This window comes from Fundulus heteroclitus, chromosome 1 (genome assembly GCF_011125445.2).
Source record: "Fundulus heteroclitus isolate FHET01 chromosome 1, MU-UCD_Fhet_4.1, whole genome shotgun sequence".
Classification (NCBI taxonomy): domain Eukaryota; kingdom Metazoa; phylum Chordata; class Actinopteri; order Cyprinodontiformes; family Fundulidae; genus Fundulus; species Fundulus heteroclitus.
In genome coordinates this window covers 25,438,657-25,462,271 of record NC_046361.1, presented here as the reverse complement: position 1 = coordinate 25,462,271, position 23,615 = coordinate 25,438,657, and the positions used below count along the sequence as shown (strand labels likewise).

The window sequence follows — 23,615 nt, the reverse complement described above, 5'->3', positions numbered from 1 at the left end:
CTGGAAGTTTTCCTCCCTGTTAAAGGAGAGTTTTCCTCTCCACTGTCGCTTCATGCATACTCAATATGAGGGATTGCTGCAAAGCCATCAACAATGCAGACGACTGTCCACTGTGGCTCTACGCTCTTTCAGGAGGAGTGAATGCTGCTTGTAGAGACTTGATGAATCTGCTGGGCTTACTTAGATAGGAAACTTTTTGACCAATCTGTCTGAATGATTTGATTGAATTTGACTTTGTAAAGTGCCTTGAGATGACATGTGTTGAGAATTGCTGTTATATAAATAAAATTTAATTGAACTAAATTGAAATAAAAATCCACAAATTCCCCAGTTTGCTTTCATGTACTTATTTGACAGTCAGCTTACGCACAGTCGTCAATGTGATATACGTAATTGTTAAAGTTGATTTCTCAGTCATCACCATGATAGCTAAATTTTATCAGAGTCTAAGCATGAGATGGTTGATCATCAGTCAAATCACATAATTGTTTGACTCGATGTAAACTTTTCTGATACATCTGGAAAAACTTAAGTGTTAAGTTGACACTGAACAAAAAATATGAAATACAGCACTTTTCTATGATTCTGACAAAAAGAGAAACCTAGTATGCCAAGACAAACGGCTGAAACATTTTGTCTTTGAAGGACAGGCTTTGCTTTGTCTGCTTTCTAAAATGTTTTGGAATTTGTTAGACATCCATCCTTGAGTCTTTTTCACAAAAGATGTAATTTTTCATCTTTTCCACCTATTAAGTGTGCGCGCGAGTGTGTGTGTGTGTGTTTTAAATCCGAGCTTTATTTTTGTGCTTATTGTTCAGATGATTCAACAAAAATACCAATCAGAACATTGCTTCTAATAACCGGAAAAAAGAACAACTGTGAACAAATGTCTGGTTGAACTGTAATCTTACCATTCAACTGACCAAAAAGGGGTTTAAGACTATAAATATGAGACAGATATCAGATTCATTAGTCCCTGTTTGAGTGGAAATAATAAATTTAACTCCTGGTTCTTTTTATGCTTTAAATAAACCCTCCTACTTCTAAGCATAGTCACATCTCTGTGGTTTATTGCGTAGGTTTAAATTGCACTGCAGCTGAAAATTACATGTCCTATTTTTGTAATTTACCTTTAGGTTTCTTTTTCTAGGGCAGGTACGGGTGTTAGCCTGAACTTTTACTCAAAAGTGGCTGAAGCCCTGATTGAATGAATCACACGCCAGTGAGTCACGCCGTACATGTCATGCAGCGATCAGCACTGTACTTTTCCAAATATGTATTTTTTTGCTGTTCTTAGAATTGCTAGACCAAATAAAACAATTTTCGACCGCCCAATATGACTTTGAACGGCCACCGAATTACATATACGATGTAGTGCTGACTCGCTTCGTTTAAATTGAAGCGTGTCAGCGCTACATCGCTGTTGCTTCGATCACTTCACCAAGAATGTCAGGTCCTCCCAGACAATTCTCCATTTCATTTTCATCTCCTTATGGGAGTGCATAAATACTCCTGTTATTCTAATCTGTGAGCTGTGTGCCACGCTCTGATTGGCTGACGGGCCGGTGACTCATTTCAACAGGCTGGTGTGGGGCTGGCAAGAAGAGGGGTGGGTAGGCGTTTGTGAAAAGGGGGAGCAGAAGGTGGCAGTGAAGCTCTCCACCCCCCCACCCCGCTCCGCCCGCATGAGCTCTTGTGCGCAGTGATGTTGATGGAGCACGCCGAGTGTGTCACATCACAATACACAACATAAACATCTGCAACTTAATACATAAACCACTTCACACAGCCTCCCCCCCCCCATCATACCTCCCCTTTATTTCCTCGGCTACTGTTGTCTTTGGCCATACTTGGGGAGAGACACTGCCTGCGGGAGAGGGAGAAAGAAAGACTCATCAGAGAATCTGCAGCCCCCCCAACCTTTGCTGCTTTCCTGCTTTTGCTCTGCTGCTGCTGCTGCTTCGCAGTCTGTGCGAAAGGCAAAGGGAGGGAGAGGCAGCGGAGGAAGAGCTGCTGTTTGTCTCTGAGATGCGGAGGGAAGAGGAGGGAACTGCGAGGTAGAGAACAGACCCAGTCAGTCTTCTGGTTCATGCCAGTGTGACCAACTCAGCCCAGTCTCTGTGCACTCCTGCCACTATCTGAGCAGCCCTTTCTCTCTCTCACACACACACACACTCACAAAGACACTCACTCACTCACACGCCAGGAGTCTGACATCAGCATCACAAACAGGTGAGTGAGAATAAAATCAGGATTAAACAATGAGCAGTTTCGGAGGATGCTTCGTTATGATTGTTTATGTGCTTTCTGCTGCTTTTAGCTGTTTGAAAAACCAGCGATCATCGATTGCTGACGCTTGCAATGGGATGAGGTGTATCTACCTTTTGTTGTGCTCGATGATGTGACGGGTTTTGCTTTCACATCTGCGTGTTCGCTCAGACTTGGAGGGAAGTGTTGCTCCTTGCTCGAGAGAAACCGTCATATTTCGTCTTGGTTTCCCCCCCTGTGTGCATCCATGTGTCCCTGACTTGGGTTTACATGGAACGCGTTCCAGCTCACACACTGATCTCTCGCTGGTTTTAATACGCGGATAAACAGGAGAAAACACAATGTAAACAGTGGCGTCTCAGCTGCCGGGCTTAAGGCAGACTGTAGTATCTGCTGGAATGCAGATTGAGCAGCCCGCAGTGGGTCTGCGTGGAGTTTAACAACAACTGTCAGGAGGAGCCCCAGGCTTTTTTTGTTTTTCCCGAGCTTAGTGGAAGCTTTTGGTACAAACTGCGCAAGAGATCTTCTGCAGTCGTTCTTAACTGTTGTTGCTTTGACACAGTGAGAAGAGAAGGTGGTACAAGACTGTAAAGTCATTGCTGAGGCTATTACATAATAACAATTAAATAATAAAACAACAGGTAAATCTTTTTGTACATATGTCAAAGAGTCACTTTCTATGTGTCGCATTTTTGTTTGTTCATATCTATGATAAAGACCTTTGCTCTGATTTAGTACCTCTTTCTCTGTGTTGCTTGCTGCGTGATCTCAGCAAGGGTTTAATGGCAGCTCTATGTTTACTTCAGAATCCTGCTATACACCACTTGTTGAGTCCACTTTTGTCTGAAATTTAAGAGTAAGTCCCTAGCTACGTTCATTTACAGCTTTTTATGAATTCTGTAAAGTGAAGGTTTTTTTTTTTTTAAAAAAAGGGACTTGCTGCTCGAGTTCATACAGAAAGACATTTAACCCCCTGAGCCATGGCCACGGCCTGACAGGGAAAACATCCCTGTGGTGTTTGTGTCTTTCACCGAATCCTGCTGTTGTTTGCCTTTGACTGTCAATCTGTCACAGATTGTGATGCTGAGGAATCAGCCCCAGCTCCCCAATGATCCCCCCCCCGCCACCACCACCCTTCAAGTTAACACCCCACCACCTCCACCACCACCGCGCCATCAGTCGATCCACTCCTCCATGTTTCTCCCACCCGGTTTTGAAATGTTTGTCTCCTCGCCGCGCGCCTCCCTCCACCCCTCTCCGCTCCGGTCGCCACAGAAACGGCTGATTCAGGAAAGGTGGGCGGGTGTCTCTGAGCTCTCGCTGCTTGCTCTGCCCCATGCGGTGCTTTCACAGTACATTTTTGCTCCTGAGCTGCTTCTATGGCCCTGATATGCTGACAGTTCAGGTGGCTCAGTCATATGTTACACAACTCCCATCAACAACACAAAACCCGCCTTGTTCGGTTACCTGAGAGAGTAAGTGCGCCACGTAGAGCTGTTTTCACATTTGTGGGAACTGTCCTCCAGCAATTGCTGAAAAGTTCAGATATGATTTATGATTCTGATTGATTAGGGGTACTCCTCCTGTATGTACTGTCCTGCGAAAAAAAAATTGCCCCCGGGCCCTTACAGATTTCTTGAGTTCTTGCTTTTGTCACTCTGAAATCTGTATAATCAGGCCCAATCTGTATAATCTGATTGAATTTGACTTTGTAAAGTGCCTTGAGATGACACGTTTCATGAATTGGCGCTATATAAATAAAATTGAATTGAATTGAATTGAATTGAAATGTTTCAGATCGTTAAAGGTAATGTGAGTACACATAAGATGCAATTTTCAAAGTATGATTTGGTTTATTTAGAGGGGGGGGGGCTGTCCAAAACAACCCTGATCTATGTAAAAAAAAAAAGTAATTAAAGCCAAAAAAGTAATTTAAGCCAATAACGTGTTGGTGCTGCCTTGGTGGCAACAAATGACATCAATCATATGTGATAACTGGCAGCTTTTACATCATGCAGACATTTTGGCCTGCTTTTATCTTCCCAATTGTTTTAATTTAGCCATTATCACGGGGGTTTAAAGTATGAGCATGCCACAACATCTTTATTTAAGTTGGCTTTGTTAGAGCCGTCTAGAGGCGAACTTCCTTGCGTACTGTGAATCATTGACTCATAACCTATAGCGCTATTGAAATTGAGGAAACAAATCATTCTCCTTCAAGATGTTTTACAAGAACGTAGAATGGCTCCATTTATTATGAGTCATCCGTGTCCCGAAGCGCCAACACAACCACCACCATGTTTCTTCTCAGCCAACAGAATTATGTCCCCAGAAGTCTTGGAGAACATGTTTCCTTTAGCAAATGTGAGACAGGTCAGTATGTCATTTGTGGACAGCTGTGATTTTTTCCTCAAGCTCTCCTATGGATGTCTCTTTTTTCATCAACACTGGCCTTAACTAAACAAGCTAGGCCTGTGGTGATTTAGATGTTGTTCTGGGTTCTCTTGTGATAAGCCATTCATCAGCTCTTGGGTTTTGGTAGGCTTGGAAAGGTTTTGCCACTATTTCATGTTTTCTCCATTTATGGATGACGTCTCCTACTGTGATTAGATTAGAAGTGTCCAAAGTCTTACAAATATCTGTGTATGCCATTCCAAACTGACACATGTCATTTCTTTGCATCTGGGCTGTTCTTGAATTCCTTTAGATCAGGGCATCGATGTGTTGCTTTCTAAGATTTTCTTTATCCTACTTGTGATTAATTATTTCTACAGTTCTGACAGGAATCAGGCCAGTAAGTGGCTCGTGAAGTTGAACTACGCTTTTCATAAAAACACTTGATCACAGTTAACTCATCATTTAATTTATGGGGATATGGCATTCACACAGTGCCAGGTTAGTTTAGATCCCCTAAGTCATTTGAGAAGTGCTTTTTGTATTTACTGACATTATTTCAAACAAGCAAGTATGAAAACAAATAGAAGAAATTTACACGAAAATGTATTTATTTATTTTTTAAGTGCTGCACATGACAGCTGGGCCAATGACACAGAGGGTGTTTTCAGGGGCTGTTCTGAGCTGATCAATAATGTAATATCCCCAACCAAGTCGTTTAATAATAGATATGCTGTGACCTTTCTTGTACATGAGGTTGATAAAACAGAGCAAATGTGATGGAGTGCCATATTGCGGTAAAAAAGATGGAAACTTTCTTAATTTAGAAAGAAACATTTGCCTTTGGGATCCCGTTTGAATGGATCAGAAGTAGCCTTCTTGTTTTGTGTCGTATTGTTGGTTTTGTTATATTTTTATGAAGCGCTCCGGTTGCCTTGGTGATAATTTGTACAGTAGCTTCAAGCGCTGCCTTTTTGAGATGTTGGTGAGTGGGAAAATGAAACCTGGGTTGCACTGCAGTCAATTCCAAACAGGACGCCATGAATTTGTCCTGCTGTGCCTTTTTTAAATTAAAATGGGAGCCTTGTGCACAGGGGAGATAACAAGGACCGCCTCCATTTACTCTGTCATGCTCCATGGAAATTGAGCTTTTGATGTTTATATCTTCACTTTACAAGCATTTTACCAATCACGCTGTCACAGTCTTTCCAGTTCATATCTATTACATGATTACTTAACACAAACACTTCTTCTAGTTATTATACTCACAATGTTATATCTAGCAGTGACAAGAAAAGCATAGTGTCCATTATGAATCCGTACATCTGAATATATTTCATTCAATCTTCCATCTTTGCAAGGATATATATAAGTTTTTGGGAACAAAAGGTACTAGTCGAATGCTGTAGTTTTTTCCTCCCTGCAGTGTTCTGCCATTACAGTCAGTGGTGACGCAGCTCCAGACTCATCCGGCACACTGCAGACCCGTCATAAGACACAGCTAGAACAAAGAGCACACACCGTCATCTAAGAGAAGAACTCAACACACAGGCCGCCTTCACAAAACACATCAAATGGAAAGGCTGACTTATAGAATGAGGCCGTGTGCTGGAACCTGATTGGCTCCTGATGCTTACATGCACAGAAAGTCTGCTGAACGTTGATGATGGAAGATGTTTCAGTCACTTTTTGTGCTTAAAATTAGATAAACTACATGCTATTTAAATAAAATTAAAGGAAAGTAAATAAATTAAACATAAAACTTTAGATTTTGATTTAGAACCTGTATCCTGCTGTAAACTGATTTGTTTGCTAGCTAGCTATCATACATAGGATGTAAAACGTTCTACCTAAGACTATACAGTTTCTTCAGGGTGTATTTTTACTTTTTAATGTTTTCAGTGTGACTTCTGATGACTTTAAAATGAAACTGAATTTTCCTGTGAGTCGGGGTAGTTGGAACCTCTTGATCATCACAACATGTGAGGGGTTATCAACTTTTAATCTACTGATATTAAATAAAACACATTACCCTCAGAAGTCATGTAATCTGTACATAGTGTAATCAAATCTCTTTATAAACACAGATTTTCTTTGAAGAATGGAAAGTTGTGAAGAGGTTTGATGAGAGTTTGATAGGACAACTATATTCTAATCTTTGAACACCTCATAGAAATGAAGGAAAGCAGTAATTTCAGAGGGAGCCCAGAGGCCCATCGTAACTCTGGGGGAGCTGCAGACACCCACAGCTCATGTGGGAAAATCTATTAACTTGATAAAGATTAGTGGTACACTCCCCAAATCTGGCCTTAATGGAAGAAGGGGGAGAGGAAATCCATCATTCAAAGAAAACAATAAAAACTCTAGTATGCAGTTTGCCGCACACCGTGTGGGAGGGACAGCAAACGTGGGTGAAGGAATTCAGATCATATGAGACCAAAATTTTACTTTTTGGTCCAGGATAGGATATAGAGGAGAAGCTTACAATGCAGATCGTCCTGAACACACTACCCCCACAGTGACACGGTAACCATATGAGGATTTATTTTTTTCAGCAAGGACAAAGAAGCTGGTCAGAGCTGGTGGAAAGATGAATGAAGCTAAATCCTGGTCAGCCCGGCTGCATCCGAGCCAAAGTGGTTCTAAAAGATTTGAGACTTGGGCAGAGGTCCACCTTCCAGGAAACCAACAACTCTAAAAAGGCAGCCAGGGCCACAGTACAATAAATTATATCAAAGTACAGTTATGTATTAAAGAGACCCAGCTTAAACTCAGGCCTAAATCCACTAGTACATCTGACTCAAGTTAAGCTATTTTGCAAAGGAGAATTGGCGGAAATTTCAGACTTTAAATGGACAAAGCTGGGGAAAAAATCTAAAGTATTGACCTCCGGAGACTAGGTAAAGATGTATACCACCTTTTAGGATTTTTATTTGTAAAGAAATATTGAAAACCATGTTCCCTTATCTTTCCACATTTCAATTATACCCCACTTAGTGCATTGTTGTAGCAACACACGAACCTCTTGTGAAATGTTTCAATAATTTTGGCACATCCAGGTTCCAAAAGTTAGTACTGCTTAATCTTTCTCATAGTAGTTTGGTTCTGTTGGCATGCAGCAATGTTAGAGTCATTACACCTGATATGACTCATAAATAAGTGTTCTCAATTTATAGAAAAAGGTGATACTATGCTATATAATTTGTCTGGTAACAGTAACAATCTTTTCTGTCCTAATTCATATTTTTAATGTAGTTTTTAATGTTGTTTTTAGTGTAAGAATGTGTAAATTCAAAATGCAAAAGAAAAAGAAGTATCATTTCATATATTATTAATTAAGATAATTAAAGTTGGAATTTTGGTGGAAGTGTCCTGGTTTGAAATAGTTCTTCTAGAAGAAATCAAAACAATTATTGAATTCAGGTCATCTCTTTGTTAACCTTTGCAAATAAAAATGAGACACATAACCCGTAATGGTAAAGCCAACTGTGAGGAAATTAGGTGCATCATGCTCCATTAAATGTCAGAGGTTCGGAACATTTTATCTGATTTTGATGTGGAGCGAAAGGTGAAATATATTTCTCCCACAACCACTTGTTACCACAATCAAGCCCCCTTTCAAGTGGATGTAGGATTGTTCCCCAAGCCCGTTCCTGTCTGATGACTAATGTCCTCCCAAGTGCTATACTAAAGTCCCCAAATTGGTAAGAATAAACCAATCATTAGCTTGCTCATTACCGCTTATTGTAGTGCTGAGATTTCCGCACTGTGACTCGATCTTAGCAAACTCCTGTAATTGTCCCCAAAGCTGCTCCTTGGTCCTGTTTGTGACATTCAGGATTTATTAACATCCTGACTCACTTTAGCTCTTTAAACATTTGTTCACTATAAATATTCCACATTTACTGTCACATAAATTTGCTTCACTGTCATCTGGATGCAGTTCTGCTTTGATTTACTTCTCAGTTCGCTTATTATTTTGTAAACAAGCAGTTGCTTGAAAAAGTATTTGCTCCCCGGCAAATTTCTGCTGTTACTGTTTTTTTTTGTTTTTTTTTGTCACACGTAGATGATTCTGATTGTCAAACAAGATTTTATATTATGTAGAGTTCATTTGAGTGGATGCCAAAGTCCATTTCAAATTATTGATTAATGATCAACCAGAATTTTTGGTTCAGTTTCACTAGCCACTCAAACGCCTGTTACCCCCAGACCTGTAGAATCAAAACATCAGAACCTGTCTGACAATATGAAGCAAGCTAAAAAAAAAAAAAGTCTGAAAAAGCAACACATCGTGCCAAGATCGAAGAACAGAGGAGAAACAAATCCTTGACATCTTTCATTCTTAAAAGGTTAAAAAGCTATTTCCAAGACTTTGAGACGTCAGCGAACCACAGTGAGGGCCATGATTCACAAATGAGAGAATAAGCCGTAGTGGCGAGGCTTCACAGAAGGAAGTGGTCAGCCTACCAAAATTACTCTAATAGCACAATAATGACTCATCCAGATCTCAAGAGAGCCCAGAACAACATCTAAAGGACTGCAGGCCTCGCTCGCCTTAGGTAATGTTTATGATTCAACAATAACAAAGAGACGGTGCAAAAATGGCATCCATTAGAGAGTTCCAAGGTGGATACTAAACTCACCAAAAAGTACAGTAAGGCCCATCTCATATTTCTTAAAAATAAAAAATAAAATTCAATGATCCCAAAGAGTATAGGCGGATATTCTGTGGTCCGACAAGACAAAAGCATAACTCATGGTGTAAAACTGGCACAGGATTATGCAAAAGAGAACATCATAGTCTAACATGGTGATGGCAGTGTGATGGTTGCTTTCTAACTTCAGAACCTGGGAAACTTGGTAATATTGATGAAATGTATGTCCTCCAGCTGAAAATCCTGAGGGAGAACGTCCAGCCATCGATTTGGGACATCTAACTTATGAACACTTTGGTAGTGCAGAAGGACAGTGATCCAAAGCATACCAGCAAGTTCATCTCTGAATGGCTCGGAAACAAAAGGAAGGTTTTTAATTGGCCTTGTCAAAGTCCTATCTCAAACTAGATTGAAATGTGGTGACATGACCTCAAATAGACCATTCATGCTTCAAAGAATCCTCTGCTGAGGCTGAATTAAAAACAGTTCTACAAAGAGTGGGCCAATTTCCTCCACGGCAACATAAAAGACTCTTTGCCAGCTGTCACAAATGCTTAATGGCAGTTGCTGCCGCCTAGGGTGTAACAACCAGTTATTAGGATTAGGGGGCAATAACTTTGGAACAAAGGGGCAGGAGAGTATGGATAATTTCTTTTCAATGATAAATGAAATCATCATTTTAAAACCGGTTTTGAACTTAACGGAGTTATATTTGTCTGACATTAGAATTTGCTTGATTTTCTGCAACATTTGTTACCAAAAAAAAAAAAAAAAAAAAAAAGTAGAAGAAATCTGTGGCTAAGCAATACTTTTTCACAGCACTGTATGTACTGTGCTGGAAGAACACAAGAAAGCACAATTAGACGGTGAGGACGTAGGAACACACATTTGTTCAGACGGGGGATTTAACTTGATTTACAGCAGCATGTCCCTTTGGTGCAGTGGCAGCAGTTTCCAGCCAATCTTTTTTGTCTCCAACAAAGCGCTGACTAGCTTACAGCGAGGATCAGTGAGCGAGAATATCTGCAATTTATGCTTAGTCAGAGAAAGATCGTTTCCCTGAAATTACAGGCCTCAGAGAGATCCAGGTACAAATGGAGGCTGCAGTCATCGTGCAGGTGTGCGGATTATTGCCAGGGGGGACAGAGACAGCATGATGTAAATGCTGTGCTGCTTCTGCTGGTGGCGTTGTTGGTGTTTGGTTGTGGTTGTTGGATTGGCCTCACTGGGGTGATGGATACGAGGAAAGTGAACTCATGGGGAATCATCTGCGGTGCGCCTGAGCCCTGAGGTTCAGCGCTCACTCCATCTTCGCTCTAATGGCATCATTAAGGGAGCCTGTGAGAATGGACTTTCATACTCTCACGCGCCTGAAAAGGCGGCACGCTTCACATTTAAAAACTCTGAGACAGACGTGAAAGTAGAAGATCGGTCATGCATGCATGCCTTTTTGATTACTAGAGCCTGCAGCGACTGAAAGTGGGAACTATTAGGTTTTATTCCATTAGCGCCACAATAACTTTTGCAAGTGAATATTGCAACCCTGTAAAATGTAAGAAATATGACAGTTATGGTAAAGTGAAAGGGAAAATGTAAAAAAAAAAAAAAAAAATAGGGGGTAATGGGCTGCAAAATTCCATCTTTTTTTCATAAACTAATTGTTCCCATGATGAGTGGGAATGCATCGCCCTCGAAATAGGAAGCTCTTCAAATGTTGCATTCAAAGAACCCTTGCGATGACAGAGATGCACACAATGACTTTTGAGATGACAACTGGGATTCAGTATAGTGTGGAGCTCTACTTTCGAGTTTGGCCTTTACCATGTTTACACATATAAAGACTGGATTTTCTGCCCATTCTTGGTAAAATAACTCAAGCTCAGCTTGAATGAAGAGCTCTCATGAATATTAATTTTTAACCATTGCTACAGATTTTCTACTGGATTTTGGTCTGAGCTTTGAGCGGACCAAAATAAACATGTGAAAGTGCTTTGATCTTAATCATTTCCTTGTTGCATTGACCATATAGGAATCTAGGACTGACTGTATTTAGCTCCACTCATGTTCTCATGTAACCAGCATCTCACTGCATAATGTCACCTTTCTTATCTAAAACTGTACAGCGGAAATTTTTGTGAAGATGTATGATGTCAGTTTTTTGCCTTATGTACTGTTCCGCATGTAGGCCTAAAAATTATTTTAGATTTCACCAGAACACCTTTTTACACATGTTGGCTTTGTTCACAGAATGGCTTGTGACAAATCTTACTCCAATGGCTTTCTTTTAGCAGAGGATTTGTTTCCCCATATCTCCCATAATGGCCAGACTAGGAGAGTACACAATTAATAGTTTTCCCAATGACAGCTTCTCCCACCTGAGCTTTGAATCTCCGCAGCTTCCCCAGAGTCATCATGGACCTCGGGTTCAAGTTATGCACACGCTTAGTATGTCTGCTTCCTGTTTTAGTATGTTCAGCCGCAGAGTGAAGTTTGTTTTTCCAGTAGCAGCATACATAACCGTACACTGCAGTGGATTTTTTTTAAATAAAATCTGACAAAACTTAATCAAATTTCCCATTAACTTATTAGGAGGTAAATAATAGACCAATTTCATGCAGAGAAAACATTCTAAAGGCTTGGACACAGTTCAGCGGACTCATTTCCATGGCATCTGAACTTGTGGCCAGAACCTAATTAGCTTATGCTTGATCATGTGGTCACAAATCAGCAAAGATGGTGTGGCTCCATACCACACAGATCATCCTGAGCACAATGAAAACATGATTTTTCTCATCCAGACCACCATTTGAGTAAAATCTATGAGACTGTGATGTTTCAGAGTGTGTCATATTGCAATGAGGGATTTAAACAAACAAACAAACAAACAAACAAACAAACGTGACACCTTGAATCTCTGATTTATTTAGCCTTTTCCATTTTGTCAATCAAGGAAGGAGTGTGTCTGTTGTTTTAAAACATAGCCACCTTTATGGGGTTAAACTTTCCATTTTAGAGGAACAATCTCAGGAAGACCTCTCTCATTACTGGCATTTAGCAAATTCAAATAATGTTTGGTCGTGTGAAATTTAGTTTGACACTGCAAGTGTCTCTGTTTGTATCAGGTGTGTTTGGCTGACATGAATATTTGAGATTGGTCCTTACAGAAGAAGATACAGAAGACGGTGTTAAATGGAGACAGCTGACTTGCTGTAGCGACCCCTGAAAAGGGAAAAGCCATAATAAGAGGAAGATGAAGAGGCCATGAGAATACATTCAGAGTGTTAGATGGATGACCAAGCAAGGGGTCTCAGAAGTGTAATCATCAGGCGTTTCCATGCATACAGAAACATGTCTGTAGGCTTTAGTTGTGATTGCGGCTGGTCGAACAATGTTTTTTGGTGGAAAAACAGCTAAAGTCTCTTTAAAATTTTACATACTTGTCCCACTGCATGGGGTACGAGCAAACCTCCTGCTGAAGGCCTCGGGGCTCCCTGGAAGCCAAGAGTATAGAGCAGCCTACACACTGACTTTGTTCCCCTCTTCATCTAGTTTTCACTGTCAGAATTTTTGCTTTGCTTGCCGTTTCTACCCAGCCATCTCTCCTCTTCACTTGCACACAACTTGGACTAGATTACAAAATTAACTAATCGTTTTTACTTCTGCATTTAAATATAGAATTACAAAATGTTTTCTATTCTGTTCTGTTTTGCTAAAAAAAAAAAAAACATTCTGCTTTTCTAACAGTCATTGATTAAATTTCCTTCTCTAATTTTTAAATATTTGACATACCACCTGTATGACATAGGCTGAACGTGATACTTGAACATGCAGTTGAACTCTATGGCTGTCTTTTGGCTAAAGTACTGTTTTCCCCCACTGCCTCTCTGAGCTGATTGACAGTTGACTGGAAACAGGTTTCAGTTTCCTGTTGGTCAATCCGCCAGCGAAATAAATTATAACTCCTATGTTTTGATTTGTATTTGTTTACATTAACCACTCCCTTCCAGGTTCTGAGTATTTCTGTTTTTTATTGTTCTGCCGGCACCTCCAGATTCTGGCTGATCTGGGTCAGATAAGCGCTGGAGATTGGGGAGTTATTTAGGACATTAGTTTGGCCAAAATGGAAGATCTACAGAGTAATTGAATTCAAGGTTCAAAATAATTGTTTGTTGCTGTTGTTGTTGTAACAGAAAAAAAAGCTTCCATACTGAGGATGTCCAGTGTCTCACATGGCCTCTGCAGCATGCCAGTCACACAAGCTATGTCATCCAGTAATAGCTTTAGAGTCTTTACAAATAAGTACTTCCTACACTTTAACTGGCAGTTAAAGAAGCACTTATTAATGCTATGGCATATATAGAGGTTACCGTTTTATGTTGAATTACAGGCTTCACTGAACAGATGTTAGACTAGATTTACTGCCTCCACAGGAACAAAACAACGTGGTTTAAAAGCAGTTAGGGAGATGAAGAATGTCAATCAGATAAATTTAGCGTTTAATATATATATATATATATATATATATATACATATATATATATATATATATATATATATATATATATATATATATATATATATATACGGTTGAAAGAATAGATGCTGTAGAATTATAGGGAGGAATAATAAAGCAGACAAAAATATTAATAACAGACATAAATAAATACATTTAAAAACTAAGTAATTAATGAATAAAGTTAACAATTATAATGAAAAATAAAGAAATGAGGTGATTATTACAAAGTGGAATCAATAAATAGGCTAATGAAAGCCGATATTTACATGTATGTGTCATTGTATAATTTCATTGCAGTTTCCACAGTTGCTGTATTTTTGTGCATTTATTTTATGCTTCTATATTTATTGAGCATGTATTTATTTCTGTATTTATTTTTGATTATGTCAGAATCATTCCTTGATAGAAACGAGCTCTGTACCAACATAGACTGAAAGGCCAATCGGAGAGGAAGAAGCCATATACAAAAAGCAACATGAAAAGCAAGATTAATGGTTTGCAAATGTATTCATGGACAAGGAATTTAATTTTTGGAGACATGTTCTTTGGTCTGATGAGACTAAAGCTGAGGTATTTGGTTATAACAACCACTGTAACATCTTGAGGAAAATGGTACAAGCCTGAGAACGTCAACCAAACTGTAAAGAACATGGGTGGCGGCATTATGTTGTTTAGAGGTTTTTGACTGGCGGGCTTCAAAAAATAAATAAGGTCAGGAAGGAAGAACATGGAAATATTGAGGCAACATCCCAAACCATGAAGCAAGAAGTTTGGCCACTAATGGATCTTCCAACTGATCGATTAACCTAAACTCAACACCAAATGAGTCACAAAGTGGCTGAAAAAACACAGAGCTGGTTTCAGCTGTATATCATAATGCTGGCTTACATGTATATGTGGAGACTGAAGTTTGTTTATCTCTGGTAAACCTTTTATCCTAGATGGTCTGATAGCTGACGAGCTACTCTTACATTTCAGCCTTTTGACATTTAAGGCTGATACATTTTGACTTGTAGTTCAGAGAGGAAGAGGCACTTCTTTTCTTAGACCCTTTCTCTCTTCACCTTTGTTTTATCCTTTTATCCTTTGAGTGATTTTTCTTATAATCTCTTTCTTTATATCTTGTCTTTCACTAAATCCCACTATGTGATCTGCCATCTACTGAGCTGCTTGATGATCTTATTTTTCCTTCCAGCATGGAGGCAGACTGTATAACAAAATAACTAGATTTGATGATTTTCTTTTCCTGTTATGCAGCACCAACGCTCCAACACGCGCGCACACACACACACACACACACACACAGAGTCAGCCTTGCTGTTCTGTAACCCATTTAGGTGCGACATCTTGTCGTTGCCCTTCAGCTGCAGAAGCTCAGCTCTAATGGCCTCCAAGTTTTTCTCATTAACTAATTATGTTTTGCGATAATGTCTACAGTTCGAGCTATTAACTGTATTAGCTTTGAGGCTCATGAAAACTAATCTCCTCTCTGCAGAACCTGAAAAGTGCACATTTGTTATGTTTTGCACCTTTTGTTGGGACTGCCGGGGCATTGTGTGGAATACTTTTCAGCCTTTCGGAAATGCTAGTGTTTATCTGGATGAACCCAAGTGAAGTTTTCTTATATCACATTTCAGTTTTACTGAAGTCAGAATAGAATTTTAAAAGATATAAATGTAGTCCGAGTTGCATCATCTGCATTCGTTCAGCAAGGTTCATGAAGACAATTTATATAAAACCCCACATAATCTGACATCCCTTCCCAAAAATGTCCTGCAGGATATGAAGACCTTAATCATTGCCCGTCTGCTCCTCTAAAAAATGTGCAGTTTTGTTTACAGAGCCAATGGAATATACCAATCTATCTCGTTACTCATGTCACGTCACATTTGCAGATTCATTCTCAATAAATTTACCAGAGTGTAGTGCGCCGTCTTCCTAAATCTCCATCCAATAGAGGTCCGTTCTCCTTTCAAAACAAGGGAGGAACATTTTGGAATTAATTTTTCCACTCAGCAAAAGGCAGGTCTTCTTTAAAAGGGTTCAAAATGCATCTGAAACTCTATTTAATTGAAGAGTTGTGATTATGACCCTTGTTATTGCTTATGTATTCTTTTTTTAAGTTTTTGAACGTGGTGTTTCTTACTCTTATTTTTCGACTTGGGTGGAGGCTTTAATAGGCTGAGTAGGGTTTTTTCATATTCCTGCACTGTTTAAGTGTAGAAATAAACTATAATAAATTAAACCTCAGATAAAGGCTTTAAAACATATGCATTTCTGAAGAGGTGATGGCTTGGGAGAAATAAGGGTATCTATATAAAGAAAAGAAAAAAAAACAATCTTTGTGGAAACGGCTATCTTCATGTGTGCAGCGCCAACAATGAACACGTCTGACTATGAAATATCGGTTGGTGAAGTTAATTTTAACATAAAACAAGGAAACTGATTGAAACTAAAAGAATAATTGGTCAAAATTAGGCATGGACCAGTATCAGATTCTCATTATATGATAAGATGATTGAAAACACTTTGGTTTCAGGGTATTTACCCAACATTTGGATTCCTAAATGTATAACATGAGCTAATTGCTTTCATTTAAAATTGAAAAAGGTTTAATATTGCTGTGTTTTATATTGCTGGTCCTCAATTATGGAATAACCAGCCCCTGCACATAAGAGAGGGTCTTTCACTGCCTACCTTTAAAACTCAGCTTAAAACCTGCTACTATTCTTTGGCTTTTACCACTAGTGAGACTTAGTTTTCGTTTTAAATTGGTTGTGTTGTTTCTTTATAAGTGTTTTTATGCATTATCTTTTTATTTTTGTTTTTTAGTGGATGTATTTTAGTTTGTGGCCATGTACAGCACTTTGTTTCTGTTGTTGGCTGTTATTAAGTGCTTTACAAATAAAGATATGGTATGGCATTTATGCACCTGGCAGATTTAGAGTTGACCAGCCAGCATCAAGACTATCTAATAGAGAATCATTGGAGGAAGCTAAAGATTAGGGTCATTGCAAAGAGATCTTCCAGCCTCAGAATGATGGAGATCAACACCAAAAATAAATGGTCAACTTCTTGGTTGAATAAAAATAAATCTACCAGGGTATAAATAATTTTGTACTCAGCTATATTTCTATGGTTTTTAACAGAGGACTTGAGAGGTTTGTTCACTTTTTTTCACAATTTTACTTTTTAAGATCTGTAGAATGAACTGAGTGGAACCTGGGAATGTATCATGAAAGTCCAGCTTCCCAGTTGCAGAGCTTCACAGGTAACCTGCTATAGTCTCATACTTAAAATGATTTGTTCCTTCTCCACATCTTTAGGTTGGACTCGTCTAAGGAGATCTGATCGATATGTCCCATCTCATTGTCGGCTCCTTTTGTACTGTCACTGTCAGTTGCCATGCTTTTGTTTGCTTCTGAAACAACTCTGTCATGAGTCATTACAGGTCCATTGTTGATTCTTGTCGCCTGCCTTCACAAAAGAACTGGTTTTTGATGACAGAGGGTGTCAAACGAATCACGCCTTCAGTGGTGACTCTCTTCGCTTTTTTGAACGTGGGTTGTTCTATAAACCCCAGGGTTCAGTGCCAGGCACAGAGCTTATCTAGTTCAGAAGAAAAAACACACCTATTCATGTTTGTCTAGTTTTCTTCTCAGTGCATGTACGGGATATGAGAAACCTGCATTTCAACGCAAGTTTCTTCAGAATCCCCCTTGTCCAATTCATCCCAGAAGCACGGATAATCTGGTCAAGAGCTGCTTCTTTCAGGGTTTAAAAACCCTTAGAGGCTATTCTGCTGGCATCACGGACTGATTATAAAAATATCATGAGATATTGAGATTTCTGCATAAGAGACTGGAAAATCTGTGAACTTCGCACTGTGCTGCCAAGTCATCAGCAGTCAGAGACGTCAGAGCAGAAAAAAGCCTCTCAAACTTGCCACAGAAATAAATGACCTCTTTTAAATTCATCACATTAACAGCAAACGGACACTGCTGTTAGCATGTGAGCCTATGTAAGGGCCAGACGAAACCTAGTTTGAGGTCTCTGAAGGCTTTTCTGTGCTACTTTTTTTTTTTTTTTTTTTGGTTACAGCTTCTATTTTCTATTCTGTTTATTTTTGAAATGTATACAACATATATAGATTGTTGAAAAATAAGTATCCCTGAGGAAAAAGAAAAAAAAACTTTAAACAGATTGACATAGTGGCACTTTTTTCATGTTATCCAGTAGACATTTTCATGTTCAGAAGAACATATTACTTTCCTGTCTGCAACCAAGTTATTTTAATCCCTAAGTATACCAGTACAGCAAAAAGTATAGAAATGATGAAACCAGAGGGGAGACAAATCCACATGTCCTAAATCATGTTTTTTTCTGCTTGCACCCCCACATAAAAGACAATTTGACATAGTAATGCATATTGACAAATTAACAGAGCAGACATCATCTATAGATTGCATTTCAGTGAAGGTTTCCTCAGTTTACGTTTTGCTAGGAAAAAAGACTTTATAGAGTTACTGAATTTGGATATTTCAGTTCATATTTCTGAACCCAGAAAACAAGGAGAAAATCATTGAGGCTTAAACCAGTCTGCAAATTCCCCATAAACAAACTGAGTTTCACAAAACCAATTTTTTTATTTTTTTTATTTTAACAGCCTTGTTGAAAATGGGTATTTAGCAAAAAATAGACATACAAAAAAGGTTTTGGTCTTTACAAAAGCTTTCAAGCTTTAATCATTTCGTGTCTGTTAAATCTGCACAGCCCTGGTTGAGCTAGGAGCATCTCCGAAGCTTAGCGAAAGAAACCTAACAAAGCCCTGTCCCTGGGTGCCCTCTGGACGCAGCACAGGTGGTGGGAGACAGATGGGTACTAACCAAGCTTTCATCACCCCCTGCTCCACATCTCTCACACCCAATCTATGACACTGTAATGGCACAGGAGTGTCTGCAATCTAAATACATGAGGTCCGGTCCTTGCTCTCTGCAGCTGTCAGACTCTTAAACCAGCTCTGCTCCTATGGCAGACATAAAAGATTTCAAATTTTGCGATTATATCACCTATCTGTTTTTTTTGTACTCAGTCATGATCAGATTAACAAGGGGAACTGCTGAGTGAGAGGGGGGCTTCGTCTGAGGGCCAACACCGGGTTACCCATAACAATTTAGAATTGATTATCAGCCTGACATTCATGTTTTTAGACCGAACGCCACAGCGCCCGGTGAAAACTATTGATTCTAGATAAGAGTACAATGATCCGCTGTGAAGCCTCTGTCAAAATGCAATACATTTTTTTTAGTTGCTGTATTCATAAATTGGATTTTTTTCTTAAATTTTGACATCATTACAGGTATTTTGTCCATATGCTTAGTTTTGTGTAGCATTTACTTAGGCCAGTATTTGCAGCAGCAGAAATTTATGATTTTTTTTTCTCCTGAGGGACAAATTAAATATTCTTTAGGACAGCTCATCTATGTTTGTGATATTTTGTGCATGTCTCTCAGGTGGTTACACCAACTTGAGTTGCACTTCCATCCAGCCATTGTCTATATTTGCTTGTCTTTGTAGGGTGGGTGGGTTAGATGGTACCTACCTTCAGCACTCAGTGTACAAGAAGCACCCTGGACCGGTCAGCAGTCCATCACAGAGCAACACCTAGACACACAGGACAGGCAAAAACATGCACAATCAGGCTACATTAGAGAGACCAATTTTGGACTATGGGAGGAAACCAGAGTACCTGTACAGCAGGGGTCCTGCTGTACAGAATCCCCACATAGCCAGGGTTCGAACCGAGGTGCTACCACCTGTTCCACAGTGCAGTGGGTTTTATGATGCATCTTAGTCACACAAATTACACTTATGACGTGACCTGGATTCTTGGAGCCATATTCATAAAGAAAATTATAGAAGACCATTCAGGCTATTGAAACTGACATCATCATGTACAATATAGCAAATGCTCACCTCTGCGTCTTTCCTCTGTGTATATATAATGTATGTTGTTGTACTTTATCTTTTCTAGAGTAAGTATATATGTATATATTTTCCGCAACGTTTTCTAATTTATTTATAATCTTTATTATGGAGAGCATTTGTCTGTGAATAATATTTCAATTCCTCTGTACTAGATTGTAAATGTGTCCACTTTTTATTCATGATCCAATACTGTCCCTATTATTAATATAGCCTCAATAAAAATATGTTACTGGAGCCCTACCTTTAACCCGCACAGCCCCTGAAATTAATTAATTTCCCCTTATGGAGGTGATAAAGTTTGTCTTATCTGCATATCAATATTTGTATGATTATTAAAGAAGTCTATGTGCTAATTTTCTCCACTGTTTAGGTGGTAGATCGGCCAAACATCTCTCTCTGTTTCCACCATCTTCCCTGCTTAAGACACTCTTCGGCTGGCTAAAAGTCCTCCTCACTCCTAACATTTTTTCACATTAGGAGCTCTGTGAAGGACTAAGATGCTTTATGGATAACTTTTATCTTATTGACATAAAATTTAAAGAAAGGTCTTAGAATTTGGGACATTTTAAGAATTTTGCTTAAAAAAGGAAGAGCTACTTTTAGTCTTCTAGGTTTCATTGTGAATACGAGCAATGATTGATCCCGTTTGGTGTTGGACCAGTCAACAAATGATAGTTCACGCTACGCAGGTTGTCAGTCCATTATCGAGTCAACAAAAGCACATGCACACTCATGTACACATGCAATTCAATCTCACCAATGTCACATGCATATTTCACTTAACCAAGGGAGGAAGCTAAATTGTAATCCCATGCAAATTAAAGCAGCAAATATCTTGCTCTGAGACAAAAGTGCTAATTAGTGCACTGATTTCAGCAATACTGCAGAAGAGCTAATTAATAAACCAGGAAAAGCCTGGTTTATTACTTTGTTCTTGATTCATTAATTCATTAAGGAATCTAGCTGTTTAGTAAGTAAACCATAAAAAGTTAAAGATTTAAAACTTAATTTCAAATTTATCAGTGACCTTCCTTTTGAAAGGCTACAAGTATCACTTTTTTCATGTTATAAAACCTAGTTTTGCATCAAGTAAATCTCTTAAAGATTGAATTTTTTATTTTTCAGAGGATATATGAACTTTATTTTAAAAGGCTAACATAATCCCATTTTCATTACTAATTTAGGTTAGTAAAAAATTTATTAAAATGTATTAAAGTCCAAATGGTCTCTTGTTATTGGTTTGTTTTGTGCCACTGGGAACTTGAAGCCTACTCTTATAATAACCCGGTGTATATAAACTTTATTTTAAAGCCTCAATGTGTAAAATTTTCACACTGGCGCACCATCAAGATGGGCGCTAAATGAATGACAAATGACTTCTCCTTAATACCGCCTACGGAAGCCTCAACGTATAATAAGTCTGACAATGTAAATGTCCTCCATGTATTAGTATTAGTATTAGATAATAGCTATGATCATTGTGAAATGGATAATGGCACAGTTGTCAAGTCCGCCTGTTTTTTTTTTTTTTCTAAAGTCGCTTGTAAATTTCGTGAGTTGTGGTTTTTGACCTCGTTTCTGAACGTGGATTTGCTTATTTGGGGTCTAAAATAAGCAACTGTAAACGCCAGTAAAGAGACCTGGCCAGTCTTGCGGCTGTACTATAGCCGATATCCCTCCGCGTACTGTACATACATACCCTTCGCCGGTGTCAGGGAGAAAAGGGCTAACCAAAAGACCCATTTCTGCCGGTAGGACAAAGTAGTTGCTGGACTACACTGCCCTGGTTGTAACATAACATAAAAAATGAACTTCACTGTTGTATTGAGTTGTCTGGGCTCCCTCAGGATTATCTCCACTCCGCCTGGTAATAATAGCTGCGCCGATATAGACTCTTGTTTTTCCCCCCTGGTTATTACTTTTTCTTTTCTTGGTTACTTTCTCTTCCCTCTCGCTGGGCAAAGAGTATGGATGGTCCTCCATGTCTACTAATTCTAAATTATGTGAATGCATTCATTTTTGATGTGAGGTTATTAGATTTTGCCAGAATATGCATTTATAAAAGCAATACTTGATTTTTACTAATTATAAACAACATTAGTTACACACTGTCCCCTTTAAATTCCATAATAAAATCCCTATTTAATCTTTAGTTGAAGTCAGTTAGGATTCTGGAAGCTTTCTATAGTTGTATTATCACTTTTAAAACAGTAAAACACACATTTCGCGATCCTGACTATGAAAGTCTAGTTTTATCATCGCTCATGTACGTATTGTTTGCCATAGGTGTCTGATGTGCCTGTGGGAGTGTTGCCTTGTGGTTAGATAGCTGGCCGTTTGCGTCGTGGAGAGACTACAAAAGTCACCAGATTCGAAATTCAGTCTGCAACTCTGGGTCCCTGAGCAAGAAGACCATTGACCACAGATTGCTCCCTGTGCACCACTCAGTGTTGGCAGCACACCGCTCCCTAAGGGATGGGTTGAACGCAGAGACAGATTTCCCCTCTGAGGACTATAAAGGTTTTTTATGTTGTGAAATGGGAGAACACGTTTTGAAAAATATCCCTAGACTCCTCAAGAAACCCCATCACATAAAAGGAATATAAAACTCTAATGTATATGGATAAAAATATCTCTTACATATAATGAAGCCTAACTTAATAGATAGAATTGTCAATATGGTAAGTGTGGAAATGTGAGGTACTAGGTGGGCAAAGAGTATGGGTTGAAGATATTTTGTTTCAAACCTTTGTAAATGTTATGCATTTAGGATTTTTTTATGTTACTTTTTGCTGTTTGATCAAATCAGGGCTGCAGAGTGGCAATTGGTTGCACTGTTGTCTTGCAGCAAGAAAGTCCTTGGTTCACATCCCAGCGTGGGGTTTTTCTACATGGAGTTTGCATGTTTTCCTGTGTATGCGTAGGCTGTCTAGCTTAACCACAGTCCAGAAACGCAATTGTTGGGTTAATTGGTCTCTCCAAAATGCCCTTGGGTGTGAGTGCATGTTAGTCCTGTGTGGCTCTGTGATTGACTAGCTTTTTGTCTTTCTCCCAATTACCGTTCATTAATTATTAATTACCAACATTTTTGTTAAACTACAGAACAGCTAAAATAAATTTTGTTATACTGTTTGCTTGCAAAATGCATAAACCTGTTCTGAGGTGAAGAGTAACGTGTGCCTCCATGCAAGACCATCAAAGCAATGCAGTCAATGCATCAAATTGCCTTCCATTCATTTCTATGGTAGGCACTAATTAAATTAAATCAACTCAAAAAAGTCCTCCCACGAATCCATAATGGATGAAAAGTGCCTGGACATGGACAAATTATGCATTCAGTCTCTCCGTTTGGGAAATCTTCCCTGAAACCAGCCTGAACACCAAAACAAAAATGATATGCGTATGGAAAGTCATACATTATTTCCATATATTAAAACTGAAAATCGTTGCATAATCCCTAAGTTACATAATAACCCATATAACATAATTCTTCACTACAGGTGAAATTGGAGAGCAAGATACATCTCTGATCCAACAGTAAACTGATGACTTCCCACACCCTGCTCTGGCGCTGCAATCCATCAAAGTAATGGAGCCATACGCCAAAATAAGAAGCAATAAAGGGGTTCAAGCCCTTTTTTTCCCTCACTGCATCAACGCAGCTTTGAGATGTGCCCAACCTCTCAATGTTCTACTAAAGCTTTCAGCACATCACCAAAAAAAAAAAAAAAAAAAACAGAAAGAAGTAACAGCCCTGATTTGTGTGTTCAACTCTTCTCTACCACCATGTT

General features: G+C 39.0%; 1 protein-coding gene across 1 annotated transcript in view; it reads left to right on the top strand.

Moving 5' to 3' along the window:
- Positions 1 to 2,035: 2,035 nt before the first annotated feature.
- Positions 2,036 to 23,615, top strand: part of LOC105926135 (prickle-like protein 2) — a 61,225-nt gene continuing 39,645 nt past the window's right edge. The window contains exon 1 of the mRNA XM_012862351.3: positions 2,036 to 2,232. The gene's annotated coding sequence lies outside the window, so the exon portion shown is untranslated. The remainder of the gene's footprint in view (positions 2,233 to 23,615) is intronic.